Source organism: Oncorhynchus clarkii, chromosome 23 (assembly GCF_045791955.1).
Source record: "Oncorhynchus clarkii lewisi isolate Uvic-CL-2024 chromosome 23, UVic_Ocla_1.0, whole genome shotgun sequence".
In the NCBI taxonomy this organism is placed as follows: domain Eukaryota; kingdom Metazoa; phylum Chordata; class Actinopteri; order Salmoniformes; family Salmonidae; genus Oncorhynchus; species Oncorhynchus clarkii.
This window is the reverse complement of record NC_092169.1, coordinates 45,177,954-45,192,768: the sequence shown is the minus strand read 5'-3', so window position 1 is coordinate 45,192,768 and position 14,815 is coordinate 45,177,954. Positions and strand designations below refer to the sequence as shown.

At 43.5% G+C, this 14,815-nt stretch overlaps 1 protein-coding gene across 2 annotated transcripts in view; it reads right to left on the bottom strand.

Moving 5' to 3' along the window:
* The window catches only part of LOC139381672 (centrosomal protein of 170 kDa-like), a 101,130-nt gene extending 86,528 nt beyond the window's left edge, over nucleotides 1-14,602 (bottom strand). The window contains exon 1 of one of the 2 annotated variants that reach the window (XM_071125356.1): nucleotides 14,403-14,602. The gene's annotated coding sequence lies outside the window, so the exon portion shown is untranslated. The remainder of the gene's footprint in view (nucleotides 1-14,402) is intronic. The other variant, XM_071125357.1, reaches the window with a different exon arrangement.
* Between the last annotated feature and the right edge of the window lie 213 nt (nucleotides 14,603-14,815).

Genomic DNA, 14,815 nt, shown 5'->3' with positions numbered 1-14,815 from the left:
GAGAGATTGGGGGGTGGAAGGGATAGTGAGGAGGGTGGAAGGAGATTTGAGGGGGAGGATGAAGAGGGAGGAGAGGAAGTGGGGGCAGCATGCTGCCCGGGAGAGGTGGAAGGGGGGTTTAGGGCTGGGTGTCATTTAGATTTGTAAGGGGATAGATTAGGGACGGGGAGATAGGGAAAGGTAGTTTGTAGGATGACGGGGAGGGAAGATGCTCCCCTGAGGTTTTGTTTGGGGTTTTTGTTTTGTTTAAATTAAAATACCACTATTTGAGTTTGTATGGAAATTATGAGTTGTAAAGAATGAATGGTATTGATGATAATAAATAATTTTTTATAAAAAAAAAAATAGGCTGTATAGGTTTTCACGTTCCGTTTGTTGTTTTGTAGATTTTAGTTATTTCATGTATTGTTCAGTTTTCCATTAAAGAACATGAATAACCACCACGCTGCTTTTTGGTCCGCTTCTCCTCCTACAGACGAACGTCGTTACAGAATCACCCACCACAACAGAACCAAGCGGCGTGGTAACGGGCAACAGCAACAGCAGCAGCAGGAACAGCAACAGCGAGATCAGGATTTTGGGACATGGGAGCAGAATCTGGACTACACAACTTTGGAGGAGATAGACAGGTGGGCGGTCGACCCAGGGAGAGTGCCGGAGCCCGCCTGGGATTCGATGGAACAGTGCACGGAAGGTTACAGGAGAATGAGGTTGGCGAAGCAAGCACGGCGGCGCGGACGGAAGCCCGAGAGTCAGCCCCAAAAATGTCTTGGGGGGGGGGGGGGGGGGGGGGGGTACAGGGGGAGTGTGGCAGAGTCAGGAGTCAGACCTGAGCCAACTCCCCCCGTCTATCGTGAGGAGCCAAGGAGGAGCTCAGAACCAGAGCTGGTGTTGGAGGTGAGCGAAGCAGAGACTGTGAAGGAGTTAATGGGGAAATTGGAGGAGAGAGATATGAGGGAGTTGCTGGTTTGGTGCATGAGGCACGACATTCGCCCGACGGAGCGTGTCAGGGATTTAATGGCACCGGGGTCAGCTCTCCATACTCATCCTGAGGTGCGTGGGAGGGGTCTGGTGAAGACTGTGCCAGCCTCACGCACCAGGCCTCCTGTGCATCTCCCTAGCCTTGCACGTCCTGTGCCATCTCAGCACTACAGTGCTCCTAGCAGTGCTAACTGTGGCGGGCGTGGTGCTGGTCAGGCACCGTGTTATGCAGTTGTTCGCACGGTGTCCCCAGTACGCGTGCTTAGCCCGGTGCGCTATATCCCAGCTCCCCACATCTGCCGGGCTAGGGTGAAGATCCAGCCAGGGCGGTTGGTGCCAGCCCTGCTCTCAAGATCTCCAGTACGCCTTCACGGCCCGGTCTATCCGTCACCACCTCCACGCACCAGCCCTCCGGTGGCAGCCCCCCGTACCAGGCTGTCTCTCCGGCCCATCCTTACAGGGGCTCCCTCCTCTCCAGCGCTGCCGGAGCCTCCCGCCTGTCCGGCGCCTCTGCCGGAGCCTCCCGCCTGTCCGGCGCCTCTGCCGGAGCCTCCCGCCTGTCCGGCGCCTCTGCCGGAGCCTCCCGCCTGTCCGGCGCCGCTGCCGGAGCCTCCCGCCTGTCCGGCGCCGCTGCCGGAGCCTCCCGCCTGTCCGGCGCCGCTGCCGGAGCCTCCCGCCTGTCCGGCGCCGCTGCCGGAGCCTCCCGCCTGTCCGGCGCCGCTGTCGGAGTCTCCCGCCTCTCCGGCGCTACCAGGGCCTTCCTCTTCTCCGGCGCTGCCGGAGTCTCCCGCCTGTTCGGCGCTACGAGAGCTACTCAGTCCAGCGCTGCCGGAGCTTCCCGTCTTCCCAGCGCCAGCTGAGCTTCCCGTCTGCCAGCGCCAGCTGAGCTTCCCGTCTGCCCAGCGCCAGCTGAGCCTCCCGTCTGCCCAGCACCGCCAGCGCCGCCCGTCTGCCCAGCGGCGCCAGCGCCGCCCGTCTGCCCAGCGCCGCCAGCGCCGTCCGTCTGCCCAGCGCCGCCAGCGCCGCCCGTCTGCCCAGCGCCGCCAGTGCCGCCCGTCTGCCCAGCGCCGCCAGTGCCCCTCTGTCCCGAGCAGCTGCCCCTCTGTCCCGAGCAGCTGTTTCACCTCTGTCTCGAGCTGCCCCTCTGTCCCAAGCAGCCCCTCTGTCCAGTGGGGTCGTTGAGAGGGGTGGTCATGGTGAGTAAGCCACGGAGGCGGACAATAAGGCGGACTAAGACAATGGTGAAGTGGGGTCCGCGTCCCGCGCCAGAGCCGCCACCGCGGACAGACGCCCACCCAGACCCTCCCCTATAGGTCAAGGTTTTGCGGCCGGAGTCCGCACCTTTGGGGGGGGGGTACTGTCACGTTCTGACCTCTATTTCCGTTGTTTTGTATTTATTTAGTATGGTCAGGGCGTGAGTTGGGTGGGCAGTCTGTTTGTTTTTCTATGTTTTGGGGCATTTCTATGTTTTCGGCCTAGTATGGTTCTCAATCAGAGGCAGGTGTCATTAGTTGTCTCTGATTGAGAATCATACTTAGGTAGCCTGGGTTTCACTGTGTGTTTGTGGGTGATTGTTCCTGTCACTGTGTTTGTTGTCACAGGATAGGCTGTATAGGTTTTCACGTTCCGTTTGTTGTTTTGTAGATTTGAGTTATTTCATGTATTGTTCAGTTTTCCATTAAAGAACATGAATAACCACCACGCTGCTTTTTGGTTCGCTTCTCCTCCTACAGACGAACGTCGTTACTATATATATATATATACACACACACACAAACTACACATTTCATTGCAAATGAAATATATAATATATATATATTTTTATATTTCATAAAACGGCATTAGCACTTACCCGTCCAGAAGTACGTCCTGTCCTTGCAGAAACAGCTCCTCAGTTCGTTTGAATCATAACACTCCAATTCCTCAAACAAAAAAATCTGTCTCACTTTCACTTTTTCACTTTAGAGTTTGACTTCGCTTTTCCTGATTTATTCGCCATGATATCTTCAATGAAATCGTTGAAACTACAACTTTCAGAAAAAAGCCTTACAGCAACTCCTCTGATCGTCAAGGCGAGAATGGAGTTCCTTACGCATGCGATTACAACAAGGAATTGTGGTCCAACCATAAAACCATTACATACTGGCGTTTACCTCAGCTCATTGGCTATCTACCCAGCTAGATTTCAAGAAGATCAGTGGTCATTGGGCAGAAATATAGTCAATCAATGAAGCTTTGCTAAAATTATTGGTGCGTAAGGTAGTCATTGCTCTTGTCTTCAAATCAGCTCACTTCGGTCAATACTACCCGCAAAAAAACAAACATTATTTGGCTGTGTTGCAAACATCCAGAGGAATGCACTGAAACCCACCATAAACGATTGTTTACAGGGGCGAATCACGCCGAATGCTCCGTAAAAAATTGATAGAGATGGAATTCACGGCACAAACAGTTTACAAAATGTTTTGATTTAGGCTAAAAAAAATGGATTTTATCAAAGAAAACGGCACTTCATTTGATCAATGGGTCACTCAGGATGAGAAATAAGAGCAAGATATCAGAATGTAAGTGATAATTTTACCTTCAGATGTGAATGTGTAAAAACTGTCATGGCGGAAAATGTTTCTGTTGTTGATTGCTCTTCTCAAACAAAAGCATGGTATTTGTTCTCTGTAATGGCTATTTTAAATTGGATAACGAAGTTTGATTACCAAGATTCTAATCTTTTGAAGGGTGTAAGACACTTGCATTTTCAAGAATGTTTAATGTTAGGAAGTTGTATTTTTAGTTGTCACTCTGAAATTTCCCCTGATGTTGATCCCTGTACGGGGATCGCAGCCATAACAGGTACTACTTGTGGGCCGGTGGCAGTATTCAGTATTTTGGATGACTGACGTGCCCAAAGTAAACTGCCTGTTACTCAGACCCAGAAGCTAGGATATGCATTTAAGTGGTATTATTGAATAGATAACACTCTGAAGTTAATGTCTGTGAGTATAACAGAATTGATATAGCAGGTGAAAACCCAAGGAGAATCCATCTGGGAATGTATTTTTTGAGCTCACCACTCATTATAATGGCTGTCTATGGGAATACGAAAGGAATACCTCCCAGATTGCAGTTCCTCGGGCTTCCAGTTGATGTCAACAGTCGTTAGAAAGAGTTTCAGCGCTGTTTTTATGAAAAATATGCTAGAATTTGTAGTTTTTCTAATTGGCTCCCATTCGGCTGTAGTGTTGTGGTACGAGTCGGTGAGGGCGTGTGTAGCCGGTGCTATACTGCACCGCTGTAACTCTGCGTTGTGTGTGTTTGATTGAGACTATAAACGTGGACTTTGGAGATCAGGTAGTTTTAATCAAGCAGAACTGACTCTCTGCATCCTGCATCTGCATCCAAAAGGAAATAAAACATTTGTAGAGCACATGTGTTCTGAGAATCGTCGCCTCTTTCTACAACAGATGCACAATAGGAGGGACTGGGATCATTCGAGGAGCTAGCCATCGTTCACACATACACATACACATATAGCTAATACCTTAGCTAGCTATTAACCACATGTTGAATTCAGAATATTGATATCATCCTAAAAAGTACAATTACAAGTGCATCTTAACAATACCATCCACTTATGAGTAACCTCTAAATATACATCATTATTCATGAACAAAACACTGTGTGTATGACTTTGTACTTAAAAGAGTCAAACTTTTATGAAGACAAAAAAAGCGTGCCTACCTCTCTCAGTGCATCAAAATGAATTGAGCACGAGCACGCCGGGCAAAACGTAAGTACACACTCCCCTTCTCCCAGGATGCAGGCATGCATAACAAATCACACAACATATTAATATATGAACCTGGTGAAATTCCCAAGGGAATTTAGCCAGGACACCGGGGTTAACACCCCTACTCTTACGATAAGTGCCATGGGATCTTTAATGACCGCAGAGAGTCAGGACTAGAGGTCAACCGATTAATCGGAATGGCCGATTAATTAGGACCGATTTCAAGTTTTCATAACAATCGGAAATCGGTATTTTTGGGCCCCATGCAGAGCAAGGGGAACAACTACTAGAAGGCTCAGAGCGAGTGACGTTTGAAACACTATTAGCGCGCGCTAACTAGCTAGCCATTTCAATTCGGTTACACCAGCCTCATCTCAGGAGTTAATAGGCTTGAAGTCATAAACCGCGCAATGCTTGACGCACAACGAAGAGCTGCTGGCAAAACTCACTAAAGTGCTGTTTGAATGAATGTTTACAAGCCTGCTTCTGCCTACCACCGCTCAGTCAGATACTTAAATACTTGTATGCTTGTATGCTCAGTCAGATGATATGCAACGCAGGACACGCTAGATAATATCTAGTAATATCATCAACCATGTGTAGTTAACTTAAGGTATAGGGGTCAGCATTTTCACTTTTGGATAAATAGCGTGCCCAATTTCAACTTCCTGCTACTCATGCCAAGAATATAAGATATGCATATTATTAGTAGATGTGGATAGAAAACACTCTGAAGTTTCTAAAACTGTTTGAATCATGTCTGTGAGTATAACAGAACTTATGTAGCAGGCAAAACCCAGAGGACTAACAGTTCAGAATTGTTTGTTTTAGGTCTCTGTCTGTTCAGTGGGTTCTCATTGGGAAACAATATTTCTTAGGCGGTTGTTTTCAGTTCCTACCGATTCCACTGGATGTCACCCGTCTTTGGAATTTGGTTGAGGTTATTCCTTTGTGCAATGAAGATGTACGGCCATCTAGGAACTGCGTAACACTGTTGAGAGTTGCGAAAGACTTGAAAAGTAGCGTTGGTTTGTTGTCTTCCTGTATTGAACACAGATAGACCCGTCTTCAATTTGATCAATTATTAATGCTTAAAAATACCTTGTTGTATTACAAAAGTAGTTTGAAATGTTTTGGCAAGGTTTACAGGAACTTTTGAGATTTTGTAATGACGTTGCGCAATTTGGAAGCTGTTTTTTTCTGGATCAAACGCACCAAATAAATGGACATTTCAGATATATATGGACGGAATTGAACAAAAGGACCAATTGTGATGTTTATGGGACATATTGGAGTGCCAACAAAAGAAGCTAGTCAAAGGTAAGGCATGTTTTATAATTTATTTATGCGTTTTGTGTAGCGCCTGCAGGGTTGAAATATGCCACTCTCTTTGTTTACTGTTGTGCTATCATCAGATAATAGCTTCTTATGCTTTTGCCGAAAAGCCTTTTTAGAATCTGACATGTTGGCTGGATTCACAACGAGTGTAGCTTTAATTGAGTCTCTTACATGTGTGATTTAATGAAAGTTTGATTTTAATATCATTTTATTTGAATTTGCCGCGCTGCATTTTCCCTGGCTTTTGGCCAAGTGGGAAGCAAGCATCCCCTATACCATAAGAAGTTAACTAGTGATTATGATTGATTGTGTTTTATAAGATAAGTTTAATGCTAGCTAGCAACTTACCTTGGCTTACTGCATTCGCGTACAGGCAGTCTTCTTGTGGAGTGCAACGAGAGAGAGGCAGGTCGTTATTGCGTTGGACTAGTTAACTGTAAGGTTGCAAGATTGGATACCCCGAGCTGACAAGGTGAAAATCTGTCGTTCTGCCCCTGAACGAGGCAGTTAACCCACCGTTCCTAGGCCGTCATTGAAAATAAGAATGTGTTCTTAACTGACTTCCGTGTAAGAGGTTAAAAGCTAATCATACACATTGTTGAAAATGTGCTTGTTTTGCCTACTGTTACTGCGTGAGAATATGTTTAAAACACAGAGTAGTTTTTCAAATCACAAATGCAGTGTAACAATCTAACCTCATGTCCAAGGGGATTGAAAGACGAGCGAAGGCCATCCTCAGGAAGCATTGAGCTTACTTCCTGTTTCTCATGCCTTCTCCTCCTCACAAAGCATTCACAGTCACATGTTTGATAGTGTCTTGATGCTGTATTGTTTGCCCTTCATGTTCTGATACTTTAATGTTACCCCTTCCTTGTGTTTTTTGTCATAAATAATAATAATAATATTTTTTTACAAAAAGCATGCACAGTCAGCTCAGAACAATCCAGCTCTCTGACATGGGGGGTGGGGGGGATGGTTTCCTACCAGCCAAGACAATGAAGTCATCCCTTAAAGGACAAAAATAATTGGAGAAAGCACAAGCGAATCTAGCATAATCAGCTCTTTGGCTAATCCCCTTCTAAGCCATAGCATTACTTTATCTAAATACAACATGACAAATTGTGTAAGTAGTATAGTGATCTCATTCCAGCCATTCAAAATCATTTACTCCTCGCTAAACCAATCAGATTTCAGGCTCCCTCTGAGCGAAAGTGACATATGAATGGAGCGTTCTCTTCCGGGGGTCTCTAATGTGTTTCTCTCCTGTGACCATGGATCCTCCAAGTAGCGCCATGGTCACATGATGCAACAGTTCCTCAGCCTCCTTATCCCATCATAGGCCAGGGCTACTGACTCAGACCACCTATCACTGCCAGATGCGCGCGCACACACACACACACACAAAATAATGCATAGGCAATCTGTGCAAGCACTCCCACATATATCCAAGATGCTGAGGCAGGTGTTTCAGTAAAGGCTGCCATGTTAAATGTGGCCTCCTGTCAACTAAAAGGAACTAGATTGTAAAACCTCATAAATGAAATAGCTTGTAAAATCTCATAAATGAAATAGCTTGCCTGATCTTCTTATTTGCTTCAGCAGGCCCAAAGCTAATGAGAGCCCTTTACTTTGATACATGGCTGCATCGACAGTCAGAAAGAATAGGGAGGCAAGACAACAGCCCAGGGCAATAAACAACTAAAAGGACTGGATCTTACTCTGTCTTATTCTGGTCCCAGATGACTGCACTATTATTTACAGTCAGGCCAGACCAGACCAGAAAACACAGAGGTATATATCTAACTTTTCACAAAAGGAAAGATCAAACACAAGGATCCTTTCTTTAAAGGCTGCACAGCTAGGCTGCACAGCAATCCCATCAATATGTTTGTTTTTTGGTATGGGGGTGATTACTCATCACTGGCAGGCTACATCTTATATAACCACACAATCAATTGATGTCAATTGATGTTGTGTATCCATTCCTTGAGGGCACCGTGGCCTCAGACAACATCCCTTGCTAATATTAGACGTGATTACAATACCAACAGAGAGCGCAGACACTGGTTGTGTCCGGAAACCAATACTAGCTCACTACATACTTAAACAGCATACTATGTACTCATTGTTGCATACTATTTAGCATATACCGTTTAGTAAAATGTATGCAGTATGCCACGGCCGCAACGCAGTAGCTGGCTGAGTAGATGGGACGGGGTCAAGTGCGGGTAGATCTTTCCAAATTCAACGGACATGCATCACATTAGCCAGCCTGATAATAGTTTTTTTTTTCAATTCGATACATTTCTCTAAACTGGTTATAGCCAGACTATCACATTGGACCCAATGGAGTCATAAGCCTACTCAGGCTGGTTATAGGCAGACTGTCACATTGGACCTATACTGTAGTAGACCATATAGCACATCGATCCTATTTAAAAAGGGCTGAAGATGGAGACAGATCATTTGGGTCCATTTCAACATATTTATCAGTGAAACCAAAGTCCTGTAACATATATGAATGAAATCCAATGGCACAAAAATGTTTCAAATGTTCAACTCAAAAGGCTTTTGCACAGACAAACGAAGACAGTTGGGTGTGTGTCGCAAATTCAGAACCGTTGGACGGCAACATAATAAACTAAAGCACTGTTCATTGGGAACAAGATCAGAATGACTGCTAAGGGTTGATCCATGGATGTAATAATTAAATAGGTAGCCACGCCTACAAACTAAACCAATCCATATGTTCAAATAAACAGTCCTGGGCTGGTTTTCCCAAAAGCAAAAGGAAAAATAATCATCTTAATTCCATTGAAACTAAAAGGACGAAAGATGGTCTTAGTGCTACGAAGCTTTTGGGAAACCCAATAACTCAATAACTCAGTCACATCCCGAGTCCCCGGTGCCGACACGCTCATAAATCAAAAGGTGGTTTAGTATTTTCTTTAAAAGCTCGGGCAAAGGCCAAGAGAACAAGAAACACTTTTCAATGAAAACAGAAATCCACTTTGGGTAAAAAATACATTTTAAAAAGGCTTCTGTTTTCTAAAATGTAGCCTATGATACAATACTCGATACGATTCAAAAACGGCTTAGCCTACATTTGAACACAATCGCTATTCGGCATTTTCCCAACTAGGTAGCCCAATTCTATTGTTTGGCTACTTGAAGAGAACTAGGGCCTATCACTCGCAGCCCACCTCTTCAAATTGCATTGTGGAAAAGTATGCATCGAATCCTACTAGATGAAGAGCTGAAATTATAAGAACGTCCTGGCATTTAAACCATACTAGATTTGAAAGAATTCACATACTTAAAACTTTCTATTTTGGTATCATGAGAATGCTCTATTGTGTTGTTTTGCATTAATTGGTGCATTTTGGGAGCTCATCCCAATATCTAATTGATCAGCTGTTGTAAAAGCCTTAATGAGTATGAAATCCAGGCATTTCAAGTATACTCAATTGTCAAAATGTCACTTACTATAAAACAATTTTTTTGGTGTACTCAAATGGCCTACTATTTAGGTCGCAAGAATGGGTATTCAGACACGGTCAGAGTCTGGTCATTTGGGGGGAAATGTGACTATGCAATAGGAAGACTTCCAACTAAACTACTGGGCACACATTGAGGGTACAATGGCTTATTCCCAGGGGCGTGTTGCTGCTTCATGCTGACTGTCTGTATGGAGAGAATTCACTTTGAAGTTTGTACCAGAACGGACTACTTTTCCTGTGCTCATACATGAAAAACACATTGTGTCACTTGCTTACCTAACCACAATGTGCCACTATGCCAACTGCTCACATAGAATAGTATTTGTATTGCCATCCTTTAACCAGCATATCCTTATATGATCTCAGTTAGACTATGGATCCGTAATAACATGGCTTAATTCATAAATGCAAAAATTATTATTTGGTGACAGAACAAAATAACTATCACAAAGGACTCAGCACTTCCATGGCTGTCTAGGTGAGATACGTCTAGGTGAGATACGTCTAGGTGAGATAAGCAATCTCATCCATTTTTGTTTCATTCAAGAGCCCCCGGGATAGGCTAAGATAGGCTGACTGCAAAGTTGAACAATAGCTAACAGTCTCCCTTTGTTAGTGAACCGTATTGCTGGGTGCTACGGTATGGGGACAGGAGACCTTATAGGGAGAATGGCTATGGAAAACAAGCTCTACAGACCAACTCTGTTTGACCAAATTAACTCAAAGAGCCCCTATCTTCACAAAACATTTCCTTGTAGACAGCACATAGACAGCACATATACAGCACATAGACAGCATCCAGACAGCACCCACACAGCACCCAGACAGCACCCACACAGCACCCAGACAGCACATAGACAGCACATAGACTTCACCAAGACATCACCCAGACAGCACATAGACAGCACATAGACAGCACATAGACAGCACCTAGACAGCTCATCTATCACCTGAGCAGCTTGTGAGAAAAACCAAACTGTGCAATAATCCTGCATCCTAAACTGAGCCTGATTGTGATCAGTACGTAAAACCCTTATTTAATACACATGCTCATTGACCTTAATTTTTTTAATCTTTTATGTTATTTATCCGTTATTTTACCAGGTAAGTTGACTGAGAACACATTCTCATTTACAGCAACGATCTGGGGAATAGTTACAGGAGAGAGGAGGGGGGTGAATGAGCCAATTGTAAGCTGGGGATGATTAGGTGACCATGATGGTTTGAGGGCCAGATTTAGCCAGGACACCGGGGTCAACCCCCCTACTCTTACGATAAGTGCCATGGGATCTTTAATGACCCATTTAATGATCCATATGACCTACATATGGAAATACATGCTGGGCATACTGTATGTTTACTCAGATAGGCTTCAACGTATAGACTGTAATTGATGCCTGTAATACTATTGACATTCAAATGTCTGTACATGTTGTAAGTGCAGCATGGCATAATTGTTTACATTAAAAATAGCAATGAAAATGTATATTCAAGTGAATCCCGATTGGGCATCCGTTCACATCCATTCACAGCAAACAATGGATTCCAATCCTTTTACAACGTCGTTGATAGATGTTCTTAGAAATCCCTAATTCAACAGCAGCACGGAAAAATGACCAGCTATGAACAATAAGGTATATATTATTATTATTATTATTAATCATAGTATTATTATAAGCTAAATTGATATAGGTCACTGGTGATTTAGCACACATGCAACAATGTCATGATGGATATAATCATAACATTCTCTAGGGATATGGGGAACCTGCACTAATGGTGACCCTAATGGCTGGTGCCAGACATAAGGATGTGGACATCAGTAGATGACATGGGACACTGAATTCATTGGTCACAGTCATGCACCATCTAGGATCTGGTCTATACAGGGTGGTAGCAGTGAAAGGAGGCTACATTACTCCAGACACAAAAATACATGTATGTTTTATTTTAGAAAAACATCATGCATAAGCGGAAAAGTGTATGTTAAGCTCATACAGGTTATTATAGAGCAAGTCAAGAAAATGTTTGATTCAGTAAATACACTGACCACAGCCTGTGAATCTGAAACATTAGCTCCACCTTGCTCGGCTCTGGCCTTACTAGGGACATTAGCACTTAACTAGCCATTCCAAGTTAACTATGACACCACCTCTAATGTTGTCCAGAGATGGCCTTCCTATTTTCACAGGACAATAAAAATAGCCATGTCACTCACACAGAAACAGAGACTGGCACGTGGAAAGAAATGATCCATACTGGCAAAGATAATAGGCCAATGTCACACCCCAAAACGGATGTGAAGTTGATTGTATGTAGTTTGAGACACTTATTCTACATGTGGAAAAAGTGGATGTTATTGTTCTATAACATGGCTGGTGGAATAGATGCAACTAGCCTACCCATGGTATAACTACAATTATAAACTGGTGGTTCAAGCCCTGAATTCTGATTGGCTGACAGCCGTGGTATATCACACTGTATACCACCGGTATGACAAATAATGTATTTTTACTGCTCTAATTCCGTTAGTAACCAGTCTATAATAGCAATAAGGCACCTCGGGGTTTGTGGTATATGGCCAATATACCACGACTAAGGGCTGTATCCAGGCACTCCGAGTTGCGTTGTGCATAAGAACAGCCCTTAGGCGTGATATTGGCCATATACCACACCCCCTTGGGCCTTATTGCTTAATTATCCCTCTCCTTGAAAACAAGAGCCCATTATTCTTTCAGGCAATTAACCCATAAACCTCTAGTAAAATAGACCTGGTGGAAGCTTCAGTTATATTCTTAGTGTGTATAACAACACTATTATAACAACACACTATTATAACAACACTGAAAAGGGAACTGGCCCCGTGGCAGTGTCTATGGCAGAGTGAAGTAGGAGTGTCTCATGAACAACATACAAAATGCTGTAGTAAAGTGAACTCATTTCCCAAGCTTCCTCTTGGCTGTTAAGAAACAATGGCAGGGCTGGACAACAAAGTCCTCAAACATAAAAAATGAAGATATTCTTGTTGTTAACAGGAGGTCATTGAGACTAGACTCTAAAAAGAGCTTCATGAGTGGCATGATGACCTTGATAATAATTTACATTATACTGTATACCTTGTTGTTACCAGGAGGTCATTGAGACTAGACTCTAAAACGAGCTTCATGAGTGGCATAAAGACCTTGATAATAATTTACAGTATACTCTCAAATTGATGCAGAACTATATTTAAAGTACTGTAACTAAAGTATGGTAAAATGGGTCAGTACTTAGGCGTAGGCTACTTCAGTGTGCTGCCTCTCCAGTCATCCAATGAGTCGGACACAGCTGCCTACAGCCAGTGGTTACAGTTGGAGTGCTGGCTATGATTATCAGTGGCACAGGCCCAACACTTGAATTCCTGCAGGAGGAGACAACGATTCAAAAGCAGATGGTCACTGTCCCGCTCTCAAAGAATACCAGTCTGTTTCACACTGTCCCGCTCTCAAAGAATACCAGTCTGTTTCACACTGTCCCACTCTCAAAGAATTCCAGTCTGTTTCACACAGACAAATGGCTGTTTAATGCAGGAGCTGTACCAGAAGTTCTTTAATAAATCGGTTTATTAAGGTTCTAGCTATTGTAAGCCAATCAATTTGTCTGACTATTGTGTTTCTAAAATGTTTGTATAGTATTATTTCACAGACCACCGCCTGCCTGATTCACATTAGTTTATCACTTTTCATGAGCATAATGGACAAAGCAGAATCTCGAGCTTTACTGATAAAAAAAAAAGAGAGAGCTCTTTTCGAAACACCCCTCTAATTCATGGGAGTTTGACATTAGGTGACGTCTTGAAAGAGGTTCGAGATTGTCTCATGAAGAGGACTGCATTCCAAACTAAACCACAAATATAAAATTATTCAGATGCATTGGCAGCACTTTTTAAGTTGAAGCCTTGTGTGGTGAAAAAACCTTTACATTACACAAAGAGAGCCGATATGAAGCAACTGAGGCAAGCTGTCTGGCTTCAAAATAAAGCCTCCACACTACAGAACACACAAGGGCTTCATCTCGGGAAAGAAACAACTGACCGAAAAGAAAGGGATATACTCAGAAAAATCCTCTGACATTACAAATAGACGAACCAATCGGATAAAAGCCCTGGCCCGTAAAACTCCACTGATTAACTGGGAACAACAGGACATTCAGATAACCCGACCGGTCCAGTACTGCCTAGCCTGGGGGTAGCCTGGTTGGCTAAAGCTAAAGGCAAGCATTAGACTATCAAATTGTATCAACTAAAGGAAATGTAGCAAATAATCAAACACTACAGTAGCGTTATCTTCTCAGATACACAGTAGCCGATTACATGGCAGGGGAGATTTGCAACAATGCAGCAAGCCCACAAAAGCTGGAGAAGTGGCCATGCATGCAGCATGACAATACACTGCAACCAGCCTAACCAGTCTCACTACTCTCTCTATATAACGTTAGCCAATAAAACATAAGCTTTTATAGGCTAATCATTCTGCACAGCCCCATTGTGAATTTTGAGTTGTATAATTTAAAACGTTCATCTGCTCTTTCATAATTCACAAATATGCCCTGGAATGAAAACGTTGTAGCCAATTATATCATTGTTCCAGTTACATTGTCAGAAAGTAGGCCTAAAAACAGAAAAGATGGAGTGGGAATTCCAAGAACTGCATTTATTTATTCATTTGTACAGTTGGTTTACTTGGAAGCAATACAACATTCTCTCCAAGACAATCATACAGCTGTGGAAAACGTTTCATTATCTTGCATTTCTCACTTACCTTTTATTTACTGCTCTATTTCGCTGTCTTTTAGGGTGGAGGCTTGCAATATCAAATGGAACTGTACACTGATCTCGGTGCCCAGACCTAGTAGCCTATGTACGTTGGTCTTCTCTCAGTTGCTCAGCAATAACGCTTTTCTTTACAAATAGCAGTTTCCTACATCCTCCACGAGTCGCCAGCGTTTGCAGTTCCAGCTCGACCCGGTGGGCGTGTTTTCCAGATTGATTGACAAATACAATAAATGCAACTATCAAAAACAAAGATGTTCAACAATTTTGTTACAATATGCTAATAAATTCGATACATATGTATTAGTGTACATTGTTTTGGCCGAATAAAAGCTATTTTATGTGATTGTGAAAACTGATCTCGCGATCATACCAATCTGATAGGCCTACCAACGCGATATT